This window comes from Bombus bifarius, unplaced genomic scaffold, assembly GCF_011952205.1.
Source record: "Bombus bifarius isolate JDL3187 unplaced genomic scaffold, Bbif_JDL3187 scf7180000007996, whole genome shotgun sequence".
NCBI classification, from domain to species: Eukaryota; Metazoa; Arthropoda; class Insecta; order Hymenoptera; family Apidae; genus Bombus; species Bombus bifarius.
In genome coordinates this window covers 4,427,105-4,452,022 of record NW_022884376.1, presented here as the reverse complement: position 1 = coordinate 4,452,022, position 24,918 = coordinate 4,427,105, and the positions used below count along the sequence as shown (strand labels likewise).

General features: G+C 39.8%; 1 protein-coding gene across 2 annotated transcripts in view; it reads right to left on the bottom strand.

Annotated features, from left to right (window-relative positions):
• Nucleotides 1-24,918, bottom strand: part of LOC117206165 (serine/threonine-protein kinase NLK) — a 231,398-nt gene that overhangs the window by 204,367 nt on the left and 2,113 nt on the right. The window lies entirely within an intron of this gene.

Sequence of the window (24,918 nt, the reverse complement as noted above, 5' to 3'; positions counted from 1 at the left end):
TTGCGCGCTAGCACGCGGGAAAAGAAATTGAAAACCATTTTTAAAACCATTGCTACGCTACGCTCCGACTTTTCCATTTTCGTATCACGTATGACGCCAGAATTAAGAAATCTTGCGTCGTTTCGGCGAATTGTTTTCTTTTTGTTTAAATCGTCTGTTTTATCGTCTGTTTAAATCGTTTGTTTTCGAAATCACTGAGATTTTTTATGTTCCAAGTTCTCCAAGTTTATGAACAAGTTTGGTTGTTGCTTAGATCGATTATCGATCATAGGTTGCTTCGTCGAATAATTAAGAAACGAAGTTACATTTTCTGAGATAAATGTCCTGTAACAACTGTCATTGAAATCACGGAACGTTGTGTGCTCTTTCTCGTCGAATTTTATGCAACAGTACGCAAATTGGAAAGATATGACTGCCGTTTCCATGTAGTAACAATGTATTTCGTGCAACAATGAACAAGTAAGACTGTCTTTTACAATAGACGTTTAGTTACCATGGGGACATTTCACGCTTCAAATCATCCAGTTTCGGGCAATAGTACACGCGTTTGGGGAATTTTGCTTTGATATACCGTTGGCTGGAACATATATTTATGTTATATCCCAATGTAACAAGCTTATCGTACATCTGATGCACATTCCAAATCCTTCGACGCTTCCTCGTCAAACACGTTATTCCCAAAAATACGTCAAATCCCTTTTATCATTCCAAAACCTCCCTTAATCGTTTCTAAAACGTGTAAAAACTAGATTCTTTCCGTACGCAAAAAATTCTCTCTCGATCGTCGATTCTTCTCTGCGTCACTGTAAAACGTATCGCCGTATACCGTATAAAAGAAAAAAAAAAAGTGAGAAAAGCCACAAAACGACAGAAACGTATTTTTCAGGACGTTACGTTTTTTCGATATTCGACCAGCATCGAATACTCCCCGCTGCGTAGCTTCGACTTTCGATCGACGGATATCGAACGTGGCCGCAGAAATTTATTCGAACGAGAAACGCGTCGAGCCACCCTCTCTCTCTCTCTCTCTCTCTCGTTCTCTCTTACATGCTTCGACCCATGGCTCTCTCGATTCTGATAGGGGCGGAATTGTGTGCACAGGGATGCAGTCGGTAACCCGTGCAAACACTACACGCGCCGTCTCTAAAGCCGATTTCAGCCCCCTCCGAGCAAACCTGCGAATTTAACGTTCCCTCTCTTTGTCCCGGTGAACAGACGTTCTTCTAAACGAGTACACTGGCTCGCCAAAGTATTGGAACACTTATCACAGAAAACTGTTACGTAGATATTATGTGGGTGTTATATAAAAATATGTAGAAATTTCATTATCATCGTAGCGAGAACCGAGTATCATGATCGTATTGGCAAAATTTGACAGCAGTCTGAAAATGTATCTAAAAGTCGCAAGATATTTATTAGAAATATGTATTTAGTAAGAAAATTAGTATGCAGCATGAATAGCCACGTTGGACGAATAATTAACCGTTCGAGTGTTTCAGCGATATCTGCGAACTATATCTATCTACTTTTATAGATTTTCATAGATAAAATTTTCATTTTCGTTACGAGAGACACCAGATCGATTTACGCGCTTAATAAATAAAAAAAGCGAAATGACAAAGTGAGTGACCACAAAAATTTTTACTACGAACGATCGAAAAAAGAGAAAAAAGAAAAGAAAAATACTTCCCTAAATAACACAGCGAACGTAATTTCTATCGAGCTGCAACTCTCCACACATATTACTCGACTAATTGGAATTCAAGCGATACTTCCGGCAACAAATTAAAACCAGAAACAGTAGAGCAGAAAAAATATATATAAAAAGAAGGGAGAGAAAAAAACAGGAAAAGTCGCGACACAATTGAAATAAAAATAAAAAAAATAGGATGTAATAATTTAACTGGCAAATATTTGAAGGATCATTGGCATTAGATATCGCGTTGCGTGGTCATCGATGTGAAAGGTAAATATTGCTCTTTGCACTTTTTCATTCCGGCCAGCGAACGGGAACGAAAAACTGCACCGTTTTACACGGAAATACAATTTCGACAAATTCCTCTCTTCCACAGCTGCGCATATATGTACACGTATGTGTGTACACTGTACACGTATGTGTATGTACATACCACTCGGCGGAAAACTGAAAAACTGTCGCGTGCCTGTGCGAGCGCCTCTATTAAACCAACGATTTAACCGTGTTCGATGAGAGGAAAAAAAAGCGACCATGAAATTGCGTTTTCTCGATCATGAGAGATTAAAACACCGCGCAGCTCTCGTCACGTTCATCTGGCTTCGATTGAAAGAGATGAAACCGGATCGCGAATTCGAATATACTTTGACACCGATGTTTTATCTATCGTCGATACCTTCTTCCCATTTCGTTGAAGAATTTTCATGCGATTTCTGACGGAATCGTAGAATAAAAATTCGCCACGATTTTAATAAATCGCTTTTTGTCTGAAAGTCTTTTTATCGGATTATCGGCTCGACGCATTTTGCGCCGCTGACGTACAAATGCGCGAAATAGATTGCAAATGCGGTGCAAAATGTGTTAAAAACAAATTCTATAGAGATGTCGTCTCCTAAATAGAAATTCTTCTTACAAGAAACGAACAAGCCTGTTATAAGATTCCATCATACAACAAATACGAGGAAAGATCTCGTAAGTGTTACGATAGCAAGAGACGATTTTGTCGCCGTCAGACGCTTATTTTCGCGAGTTTAGGAAGGATCATCGAAACGGGCCAATCTACAGAGAGAAAAAGAGAGGTGTAGACAGGGCCAGGCAACATTTTTCTTCGGTGCAGCTGCAGCTGCGAGCGTGCAAACGCGGCGAGCGAAAAGTCACGAGGGGTGGGACGCACGCAGGGGAGACGTCGCACCGGAAATACCCGCAACACATGCTCCGCCGGCTTCCTGTCATGTAGGTGGTTTAACTCCGGCCGCGGGGTGACGATAAAATATAATTTCCAGGCAGCACGCAGCAAACTCTCGCCGCGCCGCCACCCAGCTTCGATTCGTTTTCACGCGAGAGGAAAAACGATCGCTCGATTAAAAATAAGCGTGGCGATTTTAGATCGTTATCGATTTTTCCAGGAGAAAGGTTTAAAACGTTGAAGAGGTCCGAGCGTCTGGAAGTTTTGTTCGTGGAGCTAAGTCTCCATGGCGAAAATCTCTGATGAGTGGATGAAATATAATTTTCAAGCTGCGCGCAGCATATTTTTACTGTCGCGATATTTGATTCTTTATGAAGTGAGACGAAAGACGAGTCTGTACACTGGACGACGGATGTTGCTACGCATTCGTCGTTCCAAGCATCGTAGTTCCGAGATATCGATTTTTCTCGTCGACAGATTTAAATACTTTTATACGTGTGCGTTGAAGAGTTTCGAGTGCCACGAAGTTCTGTTTATAGTCTTCTAGTTTCTATCTACGAAGAGATCTTGAAAATATCTGACAAGTAGATGAAATATAATTTTCAAACTGTACACCGCTGTACAAGCAAACAGAAAATTCTGGTATCCATCACGAGGATTTACGATATGAGAGAAAAGATGGCTGTACAAAAAAGAAAAGGCAGTGTCGCTTGAAAGTATCAGAGACTCGATGTGTTTTACTCCTATTTATAGGACGAGACGTAAGTTTCTATCTAAAGATCTGGAAAATTTCTGATGAACGGATAAGATATAACTTCTCGCTGTCGCGAGATTCGATCCTCGATGGCCAGCCAAGAAACAAGATCCCATTAAAAGCAATATACAAATAATAATAACAAAACTGCGATGAGTAACGAGATTCTATTTAAAAAATCAACATCCTATCTACCGCTGTTCACACTCTCTTGTCAACAACTATTCCGCAGAACTACTCGCAAAGCTACCTTGCTTTCCACTATTTACAAAACTCGTTTCTCTATGCAAGACGATACATTTTACCGTTCTTTCTTCGACCAGATCTTCAAAACTGGCCCGTTCCTCGCTCGAATTTCTTCACACGACGTGGAACAAAGCGCGAACATAACCGATTCGAACCGTGGAATCGACTTGAATCGAGCGGTCGCTTGAGAGAGCCAGTTTCCAGTTTCGGGCCGAGGAGTCGAGCTGCGATATTGCTTTCATCCAGTCGGAATATCCAGTTTAGTAGGATGAAGGCGCACGCGTATCTGGAGCGTGACAAGTTTCCAGATTGTGTATGCAAAAGGTGGCTAGCTGCTGCTTTTCTACGCACTTGTCGTGGCCGCCGCCTCGTCGACTACTTCTCTTACGCTTCTACCGATTCCAACCACAAAAACGAAAAAAGAAAGAGAAGGAGAAACGAGCGTAGAGGCAAGAGAAAAAGAAGATAAGGGTGGAAAGAGGCTGACGACGTGGGTTTCGGAATGGTACGACGGTACCACGCGAGACGATAAGGAGTCGCGTGCTTTGCAAGGAGCAGCTGCGACGTCACCTGTCCATCTGGCAAACTTTCTCGTAAATTAAAAGCTACGTCCGTGGCACATTTTCCGACCAGTATACAAGGTGTTCGCAATTTTTCTCGGTTTAAACTGAGACTACGGTATAAACCTTCTAGAAGAACACACGATAGATCGCAAAGAATAATTTTTCCAATGTTATCGCCCTTTCCAGCTTTGCAATTTTGAAGTTGCTCAATTTGCCTTCTACACGGTTGACTATATACTGGTAAAAACGATCAAATCATAGTTTTTCGCCAGGGTAGTGAAAAATGATACTATTAAAAGTTTCACAGATTTATCTTACAGAAAGATTGTATTTTATAGAATTTTATGGCAAGGTCGATCAAATTGATCTGATCTGTGCCGCAAATGATATGAAATTTGTTGCGTATCAAATTTCTTGAGAATTTCAGAAAGAAGCTGTTGGCTCATTGCATTAATCCTTCGCGTCTAATTATTTCTGTACCTTATTACATATTCTACGTCGATCTTACATATCCTACAATTAAAACTACGTTGTTACGTAAATACCACCTACATATTTCACGAAACGTTCGATATTTGCTCGTAACATCGTGGAGCAGAGCGTTCGCGATAAAACTTCACGTAATATTTTCCCTTATTTTCATTCGTGGATCATATCCTTCGAATTTGATCGAACAAATTGGAAATAGCCTGTAGAAACATCAAGATCGAATCAGCATTTTAGCCTGCCGACACGACTTTCTCATTTTCTACCGTTTCCAGGTGGATTCGATCGATCCGATAGATTCAGAATAGAGCACAATTCTACTGGACAATAGGAGATTTCCTGCGAATTAATTTCTCGAATCGTCGATAGAAACTGAACAGGAAAAATTGGATCTCTATCCAAAAGGATTTTGAAAGGTTTCAAACCTGTGAGATCGTTTAATAAAGTTATTTCCATTATAATACGATATATAGGTATGATCAGAGAACGTTGCAGCGGCATTTATCAGGCACGATTCTTATACAAAGACTGGTCTTGCAATTTTAACCGAGTGGTTTATAGTATCAGGTGACACACGTATCGCGGATAACAGTCCACGTGATCCAAGATGCATTCCAACGTGATGAATATTAAAATTGCATCGAGATATAGCAAAAACGTTTAAACATTGTAGCTTCTAAAATATGCATCTGGTCCTGTCTCCCGATCCTAAACTTCTAAACGCTCCAGAAATTTAACAAAACACTAAACGAATAACTAATATTCGTTTCGTCGCTACAAATATCAGAAGCTTCTTCTTCCCGATATTTCTCGTAACTATACGTCTTTTACACGCCTCGGAACTTGAAAGAAAATTAAGAAAACGATAAAACGAAAGAGTACGTTGTTTTAACAAACCAGACAGAACGCAATCTCTTCCTTTCACGCCAAAGACACACGATCACATCGAAAAATGAAAATGGTACCAATTTCGCCTTTACCAACGTCACCATGAATTATTAAAATACCTGAACATGATTTATGGTATTGAATTATTCCTGACAAGATTAACAGCTAATTAATTCTTTAAGAAATCCTATCTCTCCATCGTTGAAACACAGTTATAAGGTACCTATATGTAGGTACATACATCGCCCTTGCGTCTGACGTTCCTATAATAATCCTAAATACTCTAAAAATCGACTAAAAGCAAAAGAACATTCGAAAGGCCAACTTTCAAGCGATCGTGCGTCTTGCTACAAGGTTCGAGCGGAGTCGTTTTGTTTTTCACACCGAAGCTTGCGACGTCTGGATGAAATTCGTCGGTATAGTGGAAGAAGCAGAGGCCGCGGGCAACAGTCTACCGAGTGAACCAGCTGCCAGGCAGGTGATGGTGCAGCTGCCTGCGAGAGAGCACGTCCTCTCTCGGTAGCCGTCTCTCATCGGCGATCCCCTCTCGTTCCTGGACCAGTCTCGCCCGGGATCGATGCTGCTGCTCTCCGTCGTCGGTTCTCTCGAAATGGTACCAACCAAAAACGGCTTGGAGAACAGGACTGCTCTCGATGAATTTTGCGATTGGTTCCCATGAATGGAACTTTGAATGCAAGCGTGGCGATAGCTGGATGGAAATCGTCTTGAAATTCTGATATTTTCTTTTAAAATAAATTCGATGATTCGATCGGCAGATCGATCGAGGGTGGTCTACTACTGTCGATCCATCGAATTTCCAAAGCGAAGTTTCAAGAGAAAAGTATATGTATGTAGATATGTACGTTGAATTCCTTCCGTGCACGAGCTTGAAGTCTCGAGGGGTGTGAGGAAAATCGACGACGCGTTTCGTTCGAAACGAGTAGGCGCGTGGCTCGATCTTCAAACAGCTGGTTTATTTACGTGCCAGAGACAGCCGGGCGAAATCGTCGTTTCATGGAAACGGCGTTCCCGCGGACCTACGAATAATCCAACAGCGAACGCATCTGTCGCTCGCTGAGCAGACAGGTTCGATTCACGTGCAATCGAACGAGTCTGGATTTATGCAAAAGCAGTGACGATCTCTTTGGGCTGCAAGATTGTTTTCGTGTCATACAAATACATGTATTTTTTTTTTTAGAGTTTCGAATTCTTTAATTACATTGAACAAGCTTCGAAGTTGGTAGTACTTTGTTGTTAAACGCTCGTCTCTGTAAATTGTTGTATTTGAAGTATTTTTCATAGTAATTTGTGACCTAATTGTAATAAATATAGCGTTTAAGGCTGCGTTCTTGATACTTTTAAAAGCTTCGATCATGACTTTCATCTTTTTCGTGCAATAAAACTGGCAAACTTATAAACGGTTAAACGTAAAAATTTTACGGTTTCCGTAAAAATGTAACTCTATTTTTGTTAAATAAAACAATTACGTTTAGTTCTGCAAGATTTTGAAAAATATTTCCGAAAATATTTGAGCAACGTGAAACCGTTGGTTGCTCGTCATCGAGCAACGTTCGTTGCGATTTAATGCTAACTCTATTTTCGAGCTAGTTATTAAACATGAAAAAAACATAAAAGTCGAGCATAATTAAAATATAATCACGTATAAATGGCTGCTCCAAGTGACACCGTGCTCGAGTTTGCATGGAGAAACAGGTTCGCGAACGTTGCTATTATCGGTTACAAATTATTCTGACGCTACTTAACTATTGCTAACTACGGTTCCTACCGTGTAATGACGAATGCTCAATTACGTGAATTGCTGATAAACAGCGGTTTAATCGGTATCAAAACAAAAAACTCCTCGCAAAAAGTACTGCTTTGAATCTGCAAATATTCATATTAAAGTAAGAAATACTGTTCTTTACATGCGATTACTGTCTAAGTATTAGGTCAGTGCATATAAAATGTCTGAGAATGTTTCTGAGAAACATCAGTTTGACGGACGAACTTAACTAAAAATCAAAGTAGAAGAACAAACTTGTTACGTACAAATTAAGTAGATATATATTGAATTCTAAACAGATTTACAATACAAATATTGAAACGTCGCTATTAGTCGCGATGAATGATCGGAATATTCCTACGATTTCTTTCTAAGAAGCGTTACGAACATTACTTGAAGATAAATTTCTTTCTTGAGGACAGTTGAAAATATTCCACGTAAATGATTTTTAATGGATAAATTATTGAACGAGAGAAAAAGGAGACAATAAATGAAGAAATGGTCGCAGCTTTGTTCCATCAACGTTTCAATTCTAAAATCGATAATCGTTAAAATAGAATAAAACTAATTTTACTTAATATAAATACAATAAACGTAACATCGACGTAATAAAATTAATCGATCCAAGTCTACGCTAACGGACAATTGCTCGCAAATACTTGTCGCAGCCAATCTTTATCTTTCGTGAAACATCCGCAGAAGGACAAATATCGATTAGCTGCGATATGCATTCGCGAACAATCTAAGTCGTAGACTTAGCTTAATTCATTTCGTAAGCTTGATTCTTCCGTCGAATGATAATATTTTATTTGTATTTGAACGAATAATATTTTAATCAAAATTTTACTTTCGAAAAAGAAAAATACGATTTCACATCCATCGACCTAACTATTATTCCAAACGAGATAACGAAGAAAAATTTCACCGCAGATAAAACGCAACGGTTTTTAATGAAAACAGGAAAAATCGAAGTTTTCGTAGATAATTTAAACGCATCGATGGCAGCGAGTCTACGAAACTCGCGTTTCATGCGGAGAATCATTTACACGATCGTATAGAGAAGGATGAGAACGAAATGATTCATTCCTCTATTTATCGGTGGTAGCTGAAACGACAGCTCTCAGGTATCGGACCGACTATCGGTATTGAATCGAGGGTATCGCCATTTAATGCGTCGCGTGATCGCGAAAGAGGCGACTCGTCTCGAGTGCACGAGCAGCTCTCGGGTGTCTGCTTTATTAATTAACCTGTGGATTTCTGTCTCGTTTCACTGGATTAGAGCCTCGAAACGATTGCAATCCTCTAACGCGCCATGCTTCCACCAACCAAATCTCCTCTTTCGGTCAACTAATATTTTTTAACGATCGATCAAAATGATTAACTTCATTGTTCAAAGTGATTCGCAGATAAAAATGATCATTTAACTTTAAAGCTTATATATAAGCTTCAACTAGGCGGCCGATCGATGTGCTTCGCTGACCAAGTATTAATAAAGTGTTTTCAAACTTTATCTTATTTTTTAACATCCTTTAACTGCACTTATCATACGCAGAAAGTTCAACGTTCCATCGGACTTGGGGTAAAAATAAACGCGATGAAGTATTGACGTTGAACTAGCCTCGCCACGGGACCGCAAAGGGTTAATAATAATCTGCTCTTCAAGTACAAAGAAACGTCTATTTTTAATGACTCAGTTTTTGATAAATTTGACGTGTCCCGATAATAGTTTGATATTTTCACGTCTGTTAAACTTCAACGAGACACACCAATGAGTGTTCTATATAAAATAACTACACTATAAAGTGTAACTACGAGATTCATATGTTTCAAACAATATACGAATTTCTCAGAAACCATGCCGATGAATTTCACCAATTGACATACGGAGAGAAACACGATGATTACAAACGTTATGTGTAAAAATATATTTAGAACTTGCGACGAATCTCTGTGCTGTTACTTGGCGATGAATTCTTTCAATGCTAATCGTGTACCGAACAAAACGAAACAAACGATATAGAGATAACAATCGAAAGAAACCTCTCTGAAATATTCTCTAATTTTGCTGTCGATATCGCGATTAATTTAAAAAATAAATTCGTTCACAGTACGAGTGTTCCATCGAATGAAACATCGGTTTCCAACACCGACAGTCTCGAAATTAACGGCAAACATATCTTCCTCATTATTATTTTATAAAGATTTTACATCGAGCAATCAATGAATATCGAACGAAAGGAAGAAAATGTTGCCGCATTGGGACGTTATTCGATGGAAGACGATTGCCAATGAAGAATCATTCCTGCACCTGTGCACAGCCACCGACTGGTTCAATACCTGTCGAGCATCAAGCGAAACTCTAAGGCACCTTCCGCCACGGGCTACGTCATCAATACCTGGATCCGAATAAATCACGAAACCAAACGTCCTTATAAATTATTCCGTCCATCGTGAAGGATTTATGCAACGACATTCAACGAACAGCACGATCCAACTTAAGTTCGATATAGACGCTGTACTGTTGAACGATTTTACGTTTCTAATGAATGTAACGTGAATATAAAACTGCAGATATGGAGAGACGAAGAAGATGTATTATTTGCTCCAAAATTAGAAAGATAAAGATGAATTATAAAGATGAATTATATCGTAATAATCGATTTAAATCGATGCTTTATACGATGAACGAAGCTGATATAAATTCCATTCCAATAATTTCGATAATATCGATTTAAAATTCGTCGGATCTACGTCAATTGTCAAAGTTGGAGGTAACAGCGGTGAGATTGTTCAAACAGATATTACTAGTAAGTAGACCGCGTATTTTTGCACCGACGACGCTGTACTCTACAGTTTTAGATTTGTAACGGCGCGATACTTACAGCGCGTGATTCTGCTATCGAAGATATAAAATTGTCGAAGTGGAAAATGTTAATAAACGTAACGAAATTCCAATAAAATTGCATTGTTCGTCTACATCGATCGTCAACCTTTACGCTGCGACATTTCGACATTTTAAATTTCATTCTTCTTCGATGCGAACAACGACTATAATATGTATACGTTGTACGTATATCATTCCATGTGCTAGTAACATAGAAAAGATGCAAAATGAGTAAAAAACTAGACATTTCTAGATTTACACGACCTAACGGATCCAACAGCAAGGTCCAAAATGAAATTTTTCGAAAATTCGGAAAAAATTCCCTCGTGTCTACAGTGTGCGTATTCTCCAAAGTATCTAACTACTGCGATATACTTTTCTAGTTCGATAGAACAATTAGATAAATTACTTTATCCGCGTTTTCCAACAATCTTCTACGTCCACGCAACTTTTACGCGATATTTCACTGCCTGGCCTTTAATGAGTCGAGTCCCGGGGCGATGTTCTCAACCGATGAGTTCCATGCGCGATTAATCGTCCACGGAATACGGGTTGACGCGTGGGCACGCATCGAAACGAGAACGGATCCGCGGCCAGAAGCGGAGTCGGTGAACGAGAGTGCCGCTTGTGCAATTTACTCGAATGGCGTGTCCGCAGTCAATGCTAGGACCTTGCACTCGGCGTGCACGTGCGTGTGTGCACATGCATATCATAAACGGCTGACGAAGGAGGGAAGAACGAGGCCGGACGATCAGGGGAGGGACGAGCTTCGAGAAACGGAGAGGAAGCGGATGCTAGCGGAAAGAAATCGACGTGCAAGAGAATTCTTACCTGAGAAACGGGGAAAACACAGGAAGAAGGTGGATCTAGCTTTGGAATACGAGATAAGATGGTCGAATGAAGTCGATATGTCGAAGGTAAAGGTGAACATTGATTTGAAAGAGAAAGAATCTATTTATTTATTTATTTAACGAATCGCGGGCAACAAAACTCTACGGTGCAAGGAAACAAAAAACGAGATACAGATATATAAGAAAATAAAAAAATGTAATCCTTTGAAGATCCTCTGATGTTAGCATATTCGACGTGCGAAGTACGGGATTTCGTAGTTGTGGTCCCGAGTCTGAATTGGGCGACTAAATGCACAACTTTATCTATTTATTTATCTATTTAGCGAATCACGGGCAACAAAACTCTACGGTACAAGAAAACAAAAGAAGAGATACAGATATATAAGAAAATAAAAAAATGTAATCCTTTGAAGATCCTCTGATGTTAGCATATTCGACGTGCGAAGCACGGGATTTCGTAGTTGTGGTCCCGAGTCTGAAATGGGCGACTAAATGCAAAACTTGATAGAAATCGGGGGAACAAGAAGACAAGAAATTTATGTTGCGTTCATTCGATAAGTCGGACGTATTTAAATTCACAAGGAGATCGCATAACCACAAGCGTATTTCAAGCGAGATTGAACTGATGAATTGTAGAGAGCTTTCAATGTAAAGGGTTTTCGGAAATCCAGAATCGAATGATAAATCCGAAGGAGCTATCTATCCTGTTGATAATGTTGGGACCGAAATTTTGGGCGAGTGTAGAAGACGATTGGTGCTCAAGGAAAGTATTATCGATCGCTTTCAGATAAGTCAGACGCACGGAACAGACAAATTTGAAAATTGATAAAAAGACTCGTGTTTGCGATAATACCAGTTACGCGTTAAGAACAACGTTGAAAGAAGCACAAATTTTGACTCGTTAAAATCCATCGGAGAGATTAAATTACTTGATAGAGCAGAATAATAATTAATCTAATATAATTACGCATATGCTACATAAGCATATTCATATGCATATTCTTACATAACGTCTCCGATGAAACGTACGACATAAAACGCGAGTAATAACAACGTTAAACGATAAAAATAGTTTCGCGTAAAGTAAGCAAAGGCAGAGGAGATAGTTTGAAGTTTAAAGGTCTACAGAGCGAAAGAGACAATTCGAAGATGAAACTAAACCGGCGATAAAGTAATTCGAAAGCAGAAGATTCGTTGGAAAGAGAACAGGAACAGGTCGGGAAAACGAGCCGGAGGGAAGGATCGGTTCTGATTGCTAAAGAAGAGCGAAGAAAACACCTGAAAGAGAAGGTTGAAACGGTAACAGGAGAGAAGAGGAACAAAAGGAAAGCCGGTGGAAAAACGGGTGGGCTCAAGACAGTCGCGTTATCTCATCGCGAAAGGGATCGTTAGGATAAGCTGCAGCTCTTTCTCTATTGCGCATTCAGCCATTCTAAAAGTGCAGTTTTACTGCCGCGTTCGTATCGAGCTTAATCATTTACGGGCGCTCACTTTTCGCGCTCCGCGTTTCACGCCTTGTTTTATCGTCTGGATTTACGTTTATACGAGACTTCGACACGCGCCGACCCGTTATCGACTCGTCTCTGCTGATTTGTCGCTAAATGACCACCGAGAGGGAACCATAAAACGTCGATAAAGAATCGTCTCGTTTCACGCGTACTCGTTTCACTTCAACCGTATTCCATCCATCTCTACTTCGAGGACACTTCGAATACGATCGTCACTGTTTGACAGCCGACGTTAATTTTGTTAGTCGCGAGCATGCGTATACAGGGAGTCAGGGAAATGTTTGAATTCTTACAGAAATATTTTGCGAATTCGTTACGTGTGGAAGCAAAGTTGGAATTCGAACTTTTATCGTTCGATGTTATAAGACATAAAAATGTTCAACTGCACGAGTTATTTCGAACTTTCCACGTAAAGACGTCTGCGTGCACCTAGTATATCGTTCGTGATAGCTAATATTCGATGTAAAGGCAGACGTTCCATTCGGTCTGACGATAGAGATCTCAGTTCTGACGATCACACAAGCAACTCGACAACGCAAACTCAAACAGCTCGACGACAGCTGTTCCGCAAGGAAAAGCGTTTGGGACACGAACGTCCATCCACAAGATCGACGATAACATCGTCGATGTCACCGAACGTCTTGAACCATTCAAGACGAGAGACGTACACTACGTTGACGGACCAAAGTATTCCAACATTTATCGCAAAACCCTTCAAATAAAATTTTTACATGTATCGCATGAAACTTGTCGAGATTTAATTTCCCTTCGCGATAAGGAACAAATTGTACATTTCGATATAGCGGTGTTTGAATATCGATAAACGTCCGTGTACTCTTGCAAAACTCCAAGAACTGCCATTTCGATGCTTAAGTAGCAATTCGCAAGAATAGAATGTTCCCCAAATATCGAAAGACAACGTCATTTACGATCGCACCGAAAACGTTAAACGACTCGAGAACACGAACCAGCAACCTCGGGATCGCAATTTATTTCCACGCGGCTCGAAACTGCGGAGGATAAATTGCAGAGCGGATTTACACGTGGCGCGTTTCGTTGCGATACGCGGAAACGATGAATCGCTAGTACACGTGCAAAGAAATATGCGTGCGTCATCGGCTGCGAAAACGGCTCGTTTTGGCACCGGTTAAATCGTTTTCGCTCGACCAGAACGTGAATCCCCGTGCTAGGTTTTCTATATCAAGATAGAGAGAGAGAGAGAGAGAGAGAGAGAGAGAGAGAGAGAGAGAGAGAGAGAAAGAACCCACATTTATTCATGGTGACCGCGAGGAATTTCGTTGGCTCTCGCCTAACCTTTCTCTTCTCTGTTTAGAGGAAAAGGGGAAGAAATTTTTCGTGGGGCCACTTGAACGAACCTACAGCGCAATTAAAATGTTACACTTCGATGGTTGGTAAGATTTTCCTCTTTTTTTCTTCTTTTTTTGGCGATTAAGCTACGCGTTCGGTCAGCTGGAATAGCTTTGGACAAAAGTCCGTTACCTAAGGAGAAGGATATACGAAAGTTTGCGAACTGTTTAACAATCCGTTTCTTTGCTCCAATCAACCCCCAATGGGAAATTCTTTTCCGTTATGCCGCGAGAAAACGCCAATTCGGTTTTTTAGAATGGTTTAATACGGGATTCTGATATTTGGATGAAAACTTTTGGTGTAAATCTGTATATGTTCGCAGAAATTTGTTTTCTCGAGAAAATATGAAAAGAGAAAGAAATGTTACTTTAGTCAAAAATTCTGCTAGGTTTTGATCGAAACAGTAACAAACGAGTTGTGCAACGATCAATGTGACGTATCAATTCAGTAGGATGTTACACAACAGCGCTTGGAAAGGAAATCAATATTACAACAAGCACCTCGTTTCTTAAACAGAGATATGCCAATCGATGTTATACAACCACGCTCGAATGTTTCGCTACGGTATAACATGTAATACATCAATTTCATATTAAGCTTTGAAATGCTGATTCTTCGTGACCCACTGGTCAGTGTCAAATTCTGCCATTCAATTCTAAATTCCCACAGTTAGTAACATTCATACATCCGTCAATTAGCCTTTCTACCGATTCTAACAATTGCTCCAATTACCAACATCAACGACGCTCTCGTTTTTAAACCTCTAATTACATATTTCCTATCGCGCATCAAATCGAATATTCTTTACGCACTAGTGTCTGTCGTAAGCAAAGAAAATTTTGTCCTTTTTCCCCGAATAAAATTCTCAAACCTATATACATGTAAAAATAATATTCTACGATATACATATATCCTTAAAAATCTTTCTTCGACTAATTGGGAGATCAATTGCTGACTATTATCAACACCTGGCTTATTACGCGTATCTTTAAAAAGATCCTTCCACGTACTCCTGTATATCCCATAAAAATCCTTTCCCAACTAACTAAAAGACTATTTATATGCCATTGCAACCATCGTTCTGATCTCTGTTCATCAATTCACCATCCAGAAGATCCCACATCCTGCCACTCGAACATCGTTCGTTCATCATTCCCCTTCAACAGTCCCTGGAGATCTAAATTCCCAAGAACTGCGCGATCACTGGAAAGAGCAAAATGCATACTCATATCGATGCTGTCTGGTGCACGTCTTTGGAATCGGTCTCCTAGGGAGACCATCGGAAAAATTGAACGGGCGCCGCGGCGCCATCCCGCCAACATCTCGTTTCTATTAGCGATTCAGAAAGGCAAAGGGGAAGAGTATTGGCCGCTGTGGCTACACAGTTCTTTCGGCATAAGTTATTCCCTTTATGCGAGCAGCATCAGTCTCGGGCGCAGATGCCTTTCCCCACGCGAAGGGAGGCACCTTATGCACGCGCACGCGTGCACGTGTGCCGCGTGAATGCGGGATCAGAGCAGACGGCGAAGCGGCGAGGTCTTTGTTCAGGACCGTATCGCAGCGACCAGGGAACTCTTTTAACTTAAAAGTAGACCGACTCGAGCCGACAATGCCACTCGATGCACCCCCCGCCCCCCTATGCAGAAAATTTTGCGAACCTCTGTCGCAACTGACGACTATTAAACTACTCGTGAAAGGGAATATTTGATGACTTGCATCGCCTGCATTGCGTTTGTTATCGCGTATATTTATGATTAATCGGGAATCTGGATTTTCGTTTGAATCGATACGATTTCGAAACAGATATGGAAATCTGCCTTTTCTGTATCGAATACCAAAAAGAGTAGAAGCAGCTCGCAGATATCGGCTAACGTGCACACGATTCCCGGGTCAACGAACTTTCTCGATATTGAGGTGGATAACGCGTTAATTGAGGACAGCGATAGAGTCCGATGCGCTTGCTCGTTCGCAGATCGAGAAACGTTCCTTTTCATCTCAAACAAGCGTAGTCATCCTCGATGAATAATAAACTACTACATCTTCGTATATCTTTGAAACGTAATATCAAACCGAATGAGATATTCTACGGCAAATACCTTCGAATTGATTTAAAGGCAGCAAGAAAGATACAAAATCTGAAATAAACAAGAATTAACTACGATACACTGCTCCGACTGAAGCACCACAACAAAAATATCTATCGACGAACATCTCTTTTCGCAAATTGCGTACTTTTACGCTCTGCGATACAAATTACACGTATATTTGCAAGGAAAATTATTCGAATTCGATTCACGACTTTCTTTGTCCATTTACGAACTGAAAATAGGGTAAATAGTAAATCGGATTATTCTGCAGGATTTCAATCTTGAGGAAAATTAATAAGGAATCCAAATTTCTAAAGGAAAATGTACGAGGAATTCAGAAAATGCTGCAGCGTACTCGCGTTAACGACGGATTACGGGCGTGAAAGATTGCCAATAGAGCGGAAATTCAATTTCTTCGCTCGCTGGCGATTCAACTTTTTGGACTTGGCCCAAAGTTCAACGACACAACGACGATGGAGCAGTCAAAGTTTCGCTGCGATTACTATTTTGCAAGAACAGCGTAAGTCGTTTCTCCTACCGAAGTGAATCGTCGATTAAGCCTATGCAATTACGAAATTCACTCTTCAGACAGGCTTTATTCCTTTCTTTCTTAAGACGAGTCTCAACCAATGAATTATGCCTACGATTAATTTATTGTACGACGATGTTCGACTCTTAAATCGACATCCCAAGTTTTCTTCTTCTTACAGTCAACTTCTTTCTAGCATGAAATAGCGAAATGGTATAGAAGTCGGAAAATCAAAAAATGTGCACTTATCCTATGTTTCTCCCGCGTGGTTTTCCCGATAAAATTTTCATGAAACAATTTCATGTAACTCTTTACCAAACGGACGTCGGTAATCGAATTTATCTTTCCATTTCGCTACCTTTTGGCAACAAATTTTTTTATTTAGAGCAGACATCGATAAGAGATATATCGAGCAATTGACTGAATTTAAAAATCATTTGTCGAAGAAAATAAGAAATTTTAAGTCGTAATATAAATAAAATTTAAATGTCCAAAACGACAACGGAGTATCGACATATGGGTTAATGAGTGAAAAACGAAAAACAAAAATAAAAAGAAAAAAATAAATCAATAACGGCTGCCAGGATTCGCAGTTCGTCCCTAGGTGGTTGTTAAATTAACGCGAATACATGGTCCGCGGTGTAATCCGCTTAAACCGATTTCCAGCGACGTAACAATCCGGATAGACGAATATACGGTACACAACGACACGTTTCGTTTCTTCACACCTGAAAATACCAGTGGAAAATGAAACGCACCCTCTTGCATTCTTATTTAAAACACGCTGCACTCTAATTTCCGACGTTTCTTGTTGCTTATACAGCCGAATAAATTGATAGTTACTCGAATCCGCATAATTTAGAGCAGCTTTTATTAATTCGAACATAACGAGTGGCTTCTTAACAGAGTATACTTTTTTCCAGTGATGAATGTGTACACTCTATACACTGTGATATGCAATTAAGCGCAACGCGCAGGAAATGCTCGTTTATACCCTTCGAACGTTCGTGAATAATGTTTTCAATAACAACAGGTATATCATAAAAAAAACGTTTAAGGTATTTCCAAGTACTTGTTGCCGTAGGTAATTCAAATCGTCTCTGTAATCTTCCGAAACGAATACCTATAGCACGAAGAAGAGTTATACTAAAAATATCCGGACATTTGCATTGTGTTTCGGGATACAATTTAATTACGAAGCCGTAAATGACGATTATACGTCGATAACGAACGATTGCATTTTACATTATCACGTTGAGAATCGATTTCGAAGAGTGCAAGAAGCGTGCAACGAGATATTGTAATTTGCACGAGTAGAAAGAGCCATGGCACAAATTTTCAACAAAATTTACAGCAACATATCCCGCAAGATATTATCTAATTTCCAATCGTCTATTGATATTGAATATGTTTATTATTCGATGATTCTATAGGAAGAGAATTACTTTGTTTCTATGATAATGTAAGTACGTTCGCTTCCTTGACAACTTCGCTAAGAAAACAGCGGAACAAAACAACGCGAATAAAGAAAGCGAAGGATTAACACAATCGTGACGACAAGTAGATGAAGCTCCGTTTCGAAACAGTTGGAACGTCCACAGCGAAACTTCGCTGTCCTGAACAAAAATGTACATCATCGAACCACACAGAGAGCTGCAACAATACGACAATGCTCTTCCTATCGAACCTTTTATATACTTGAGAATCTACCGCGTTACGTTCCATGCTGCGTTCAGAAATAACAATCCTTTGCGGACGACCCTGAAAAGCCCAGGTTGGACACAATGTTGCAACGGAAACGCGGACGCGAATGAAATCCGAATAACACTTATCCTCGCGACCGTGCACGCAAGGCTAAAAAGCGGTCGCGCGACAATAGGTGAAAATGTGGCTTTCACATTTTTCCCTATGGATACCGAACCCCCGCCCACCCCGCCAAACCCCTCTGTTGCTGACGTTAATAGCCCGTTTTTCGAATAAACACCGTCTTTGTCATTTAAATGCGGTTACTCGATGCCGGCTGCTTCCGGTCCCAGGCTATTGTCGTCGATTACACTTGCACGATTGTGCGCCGCCGATAATTGAAATTGAAAGAAGAATATGTATTTTTTTCCTTTGTCTTTCGATTCGTATCTGTTTTCTTTGCTTTTTTTAAAGGATGTCGAATAAAGCTTCAAACTACGATCGAAAGGGTGAAAACTTGACGATTTTCTGGAAATAATGGATTAAACGAGAACAAGGGGAATAATATCGTGGCAAAAGTACATGCACGCGTGTATTGAAATAACAAGAGTCACTTGATTGAGTTCAACGGAATAAAAAGAACAGAGGGACGTAATAGTTTTGAATGGATCTTTTATCGCGATTCTGTCACTCGAATTTTTGAGAACTTTGCTTTCCCCTAGTGCTCCACGCTGGTTGTATTTTTTTTGACAATTAACAGGACGTAAGGTTGCTGATGAATTTTTATACCAAGTATTCTTTACACTTCGTTCGCAAATATTTTGGAGCTTCTACATGCACTTGAAAATTCCTTCCAAATGTTATCAGTGATAATCGCGATAGTGGTGTCGCGTTATAGTGGCAATAAAATCTCAAAATACTTCGCACGTTATATACGTACACATATGTTTCGTACGATGAATGTTCGAATACTCTCGCGAGTCACTGTATCCAGGCAAGATTTTGTACGCTCGAGAGAGAAACGAGCAACTTATGGCAACAACGTTACGATCTTCTCTCGAGGATAATAACATCTGATTACTCGGTCGAGATGATCGGAAACTACGATTCAGATGTAGACTCGTGGAATGGGGAATTCGAGAAATTTATGATTTAAATCCTTAAAGCATTCGTCTTTAAATGATTTTGACCATCGATACGTCACGACGTATATCTGTCATTTAAAAAGCGAATATATTATGCAACATGCAGCGCCGTGCTGTAGTCGTACGCATTCTTCATTTAAACATGCAAGCTCGTACACGCAATCTGGTCACGATTCCTCCTTATCTTGGAATGCCGCGGTTGTCATGGTGACTCCCACTCCCCCTTTCATTTTCCTACCACTCTTTTCCATGCCGCGGAAAACTGCTGACTCTTTGAATAAATTTCCCGCGCTTTCTTCCTACGAAATTCTCCGAAATTACAATTTTACCACGTCAGGGACGCGGTCATCCCTTTAAACTCGCGAATCCTTTCTAAATAAACTTTTTTACAACGCCAATATCTCTCATTGGTCCGTGAAATTAAAACGATTCAACGGCGATACAAAAAGAAAATTTCCATCGTTTGAGACGAGTTTTTGTCGCGTGCAAAACGATATCTGAATTGAAAGGTAGCATCAGATGCGTTTAACGAGCAATTGATCGCGCCGTTTTATCAACGAAACGAATCGATATCAATGAATCTCATTCAATGTTTTTCTAACGCGTTGCAAGATAAATAAAAACTTAGTGGTGCGAACTGGATTTATTAAAAAATAACGTTCGATCTAGATTAGAACGTAGCTTCGTAAATCCATAAAATAAATACCAATATGTACAAACGTAACTTCCATCGTAGTTTGACGAAAAACGATACAAATGTTTATCGTTATATGTAAACCTACAACAGAAATTTGACCTGGTTCTTCATCCAAGTAGATGTTCGGGTTTATCGCCCAGGTATTATGGCAATTCGTAGCGACGACATATTTACGTATTTACGACATTCGTTTAAACCGACTCATTATCCCAATGAAACAGTTATTCCACTGACACAGATATTAAGAACACGCTACATCAATACGTGAGCTTGTAAATAACGGCCGTGAAACACAAAGTACCCAGCAGACTTTACAACGCCAAACGGTTATCCAGAAACGACAATAAACCAAATACAGCAACAAAATCCATCGGGCATCCGGTTCAGGCAAGCTAACGGTAATTATACCGACCGCAGGTCACGACGAAATTATTGCGCGGCTCTTAAATCACACTCGGTTTCTTTTTCGTTCTTACGTTCGACCAAAATCCTCGCTAGGAACCTCGATGATTCATCGCTAACCAGGTAAACCTATAACGGAGAAAACAAAGGAAAAATTCCATCATACCTAATCCCTCTTGTTCATTTCCCTGGTTGACAAAAGGCGACACGGAAAATATTTCCTAGATGCTTTCAAAACGAACTCTCGGGTCTAGGGAATTTTCTAGAACAATTCCTAACATAAACGCAACGAAAGACCGGAACGATCTCTGGCGAGCCTCTGCGTCGCTTTAAATCCCCGTATGTAAATGAAACGATGACACGTCCGACTGTCGACGATATATTTCTCCCCATGGTAATCCTGCGCTTTATCTTACGACACTAGTTAACTTTATTTTGTTTACGTTCATCGGTAATTTATTGGACATTCCAGCGAACTCGTAATTTCTCTCGCGGTTCTCTCTCTCTCTCTCTCTCTCTCTCTCTCTCTCTCTCTCCATTTCACCAGCCGGTTCTCGTTATGTATTGCACTCACCATTGAAAATCGGAGATTTACGCCGCGGCGTGCAACATTTACACGCGAGACACGCGAACCCTCGAATAGCCGGCGCGTTTCCTGTTTGCTCGCCTCTTATCGGTAAACAAAGAAATCAAGCGCCACGCGACGCGTTGTTACCGACCATCCTCTGTATTTTCAAACTTTTTTCTCGAGCTCAATTTCATTCAAATTAATGTCTTGTATATATGTAGAGTAAAGAAGACGAAAATTGTAGAAACTCTTCGTGAATATATTTCACCTGTGTTTTACGAAATATTCTGAAATTTCATTGGCGCTGAAACGAATCACGATTGTCACGATTATATTGGTCAAATTTGGAAGAAAACTGAGATTGTACGTAGAAGCTACAGAATATCTATCGCAAGCACACGCTTCGCAAAGTTCGGCAAAGTGTTCGAACAACCAAATATTCTTTATGTTAGTACATCGCAATATTTAAACCATCTTTATCGTTGATTATAATTGTTTGCGCATCAACCATTACCACCTATGATAAGTGGCAAACGTGTTGGTAAAGATTTACGTCTAAGACTACTTATTCATGCCGATTAATTCTTCGTGGATTAATCGCGATAATAGATCATGTCTCGTTCCGTTTTATAAAATTTCAATAAGTTTGCATAATACGCGTGTAGTGGTAAAAATTTCCTATGGTATGGTGCAAATATTTTCGCGAGCTATCGTACGTAGATAAATTTTTCGAGTATCTTTATAAATAAAAAAACTGCCGGTATTATCATCCATTGTATGAAATCCTTCCTTACGAAATACAGCATGAACGAAAAACTTTTTCTGAGAAACATACGCGGATTCCAAGTTCGCTTATTTAGAGATACAACCATTTACAATTCAAGGCGAGCGACGTGCAAACTGTGTGCAAGCAAATGGCAATTGAATTTAAACTCGCTCAAGGAGCTAGTTGGAGCGACGACAGAGCACGATCGCGTAATTTTAACGGTTGGTAAGAAAAATCGAAATCAGCCGATAATTACGTGTCCATTAAAACGTTCGGAGCACTGTGTTACCAGTGAATACCCTTGACAGTGGAAAGCAAACTCTTGTCGCGTAAACAGAGACCCAGTGCTGCCATTATTTGCCGGAGAATTAACCGCGCTGAAACACGCGTTTACCCAAACGCACGCTGACCGCGAGCCAATTAAAAGAAAATAAGTCCAAGTGGCGCCTCGTACCGTAAGATAAATTAACACTCGATCTAGTAGTTTATTATATCTGTTGAACGGATAACTCGCCATTTATATTATGTTCTCAGACATTTGCCACGGAAAGCGTACGTTTTATCGGATTCACACGTACGCATACGCATACAGGGTACGTCAAAAATCGTGGCACAACTGACAAGGTGGTAATTCCACGTGAAAAAACAAATCAATACAAATCGAATTCGAAAACTTGTTTAGCATATGCGAAGTTGGCTAATTATCGACTAAATACGAGCAAGCGATCAACAGACGGATATTCTACGTGCTATAGTAAACGAAAAATGTGAAATACAATTTTCCCATTTATGGCCTCGTTTTCAAGAAAATGCACTTTGAACGTGTTTGGTTAAGAATTAGCCTGGTCAGTTTTACTAGAAAATTTTATTCTTCGTTTTCGATTCACTTTTTCCTGTAAAGTCGCTCCCTTGCCAATTTCGCCATAATTACTTGATCACACTGTATATACTTTCTGAAATATGAACGCCGTTGAACCGAATAAAAATCCAAAATGTCTGTAATTCCGATCGATAGGAAATGAATTTTTCCTAGTATCGGTAACCGGTCAGGAATAAATGAGCCGGAACGAGTGTCCATAATTCTAACGCGTGTGGGCGCTGTAAAAATTTCCCGAAATCGAGTTCCGCTGGCAATTTGTCGATTATCGAATTGCAGGATTATCGATACCGTTCCGAATACCCGAGCACGACCCACGGAAACGCGAAGAAGCTTCGGAGAACGCGATACGACCGATAGACGTGTCCAGAAATAAAATTTAATGGGGCGCCACGTGTCGCTTAAAGTTTAAAGGGAGATAAATCAAACGAACAAGTTGAACGACGACAATGCGTCGTTCTATTCGTGGCATGTTTGCAAGAAATTGTCGTGTACATAATTTTAAATTGTTAGCTTCTCGAAACATGCACACTTTTTCTTTACTACATTTTCGTAATCTACGAACGTAATTTACGATACACGTCTCTAAATTGCCAATACACTATACCGTAGTAATTCACTTAGATAAACAGTAAAGTTAAGCAAAAAAAGAGCTACTATCGTTTCTAAACGAGAATAATGCTGTAAAATTACAAAAAATCGTTGAGAATCAAGTTTTAATATACGAAAAGAAATGCGCTTATGTAAATATCTTTTCCATGTTTGAGATAATTTCACATCAATTTAAACCGCAAATGAAATCTTTTTCTCATATCTGTTTTCTATCCAAAAAAGTACAAGTTATCTTAATGAGATCTCGTATATATGTAATTACTTTCGGCGTGTAATATCACGAGAAAAGCCGGCTTTTTCATTTTACCAAAAGCAAAATAATCGTACTTCTGTATCATTTTACACTATAATAAAAATGAAGTGTACATTATACATGTATAGACTTCTCGTTCGTATCATACGTGTTTCTATAAACGAAAGAAACTTTCAACGTTGAATATGTCGAAACGCCATTTTAACAACTAGTCATACTCAATTTCTGAACTATAGAGACACGAAAGGGACGGGGAAAAACATAGTAACAGCTGTTTATCGAACTCGCAAATTATACAGGGTTGAAAAGAGGCAACGATTTATACACACGCTAAGAAGGAAAGTGCGTTTACTCTCTAGCAATCGTCGGAGAGCTCTCGTTCGACGCGTAGCGAACGTGGAAAGTGGCGCTAATTAGTCGAACGTTCCGTTTCCCGGGATTAAAATGTTTAGAAAATTTGTCGAGCTCGAAAGCGCGGCCGCGCGCGCACTCCAAACTTCCACGTTAATTACATATTGCTTCGACATGCTGCACGCGAATTGCCGCGCAGTGAAATTTGCTGACAGAATTTTCAATTCGAATTAATATTTTTTTCCTCCTGTTTTAACGTCGAGCCCGTGGGCGCACAGTAAAATGGAATACAAAATTACTCGAATATTTAACTGTCGACCGACGAACTTGATACGCCGGAAGATTATTTTGCGAATATAATGCAGCATAAAACAGTTGCTGTAACCGAATGATTTCCAAGTTCGGAAAATTAAAATCGAGCATGTCGGTACATCTTGTTTACGTTGTTTCCATATCGCGTTCCATACGTGTAAAGATCACAGCAGAAAAACACGATAAGTACATTCCTTTTTTGTTTACCGATTCTAATGTCTCTTTATGAACAAACAGGAGAATTTTAATGCGATATGATACAAAAGAACTAAATGTTCATCCTAAAAATAGTCGATGATTGGACGAAATTTTGAGAGAGCCACGCGTTTACTTCCAAAGCCAAATGTATATAGACAATTTTGGTAATCCTTAATCCTCTGTACAAAATAGAAAGAGTGACTTATCGAGTTCTTCCCCTGAACAGAC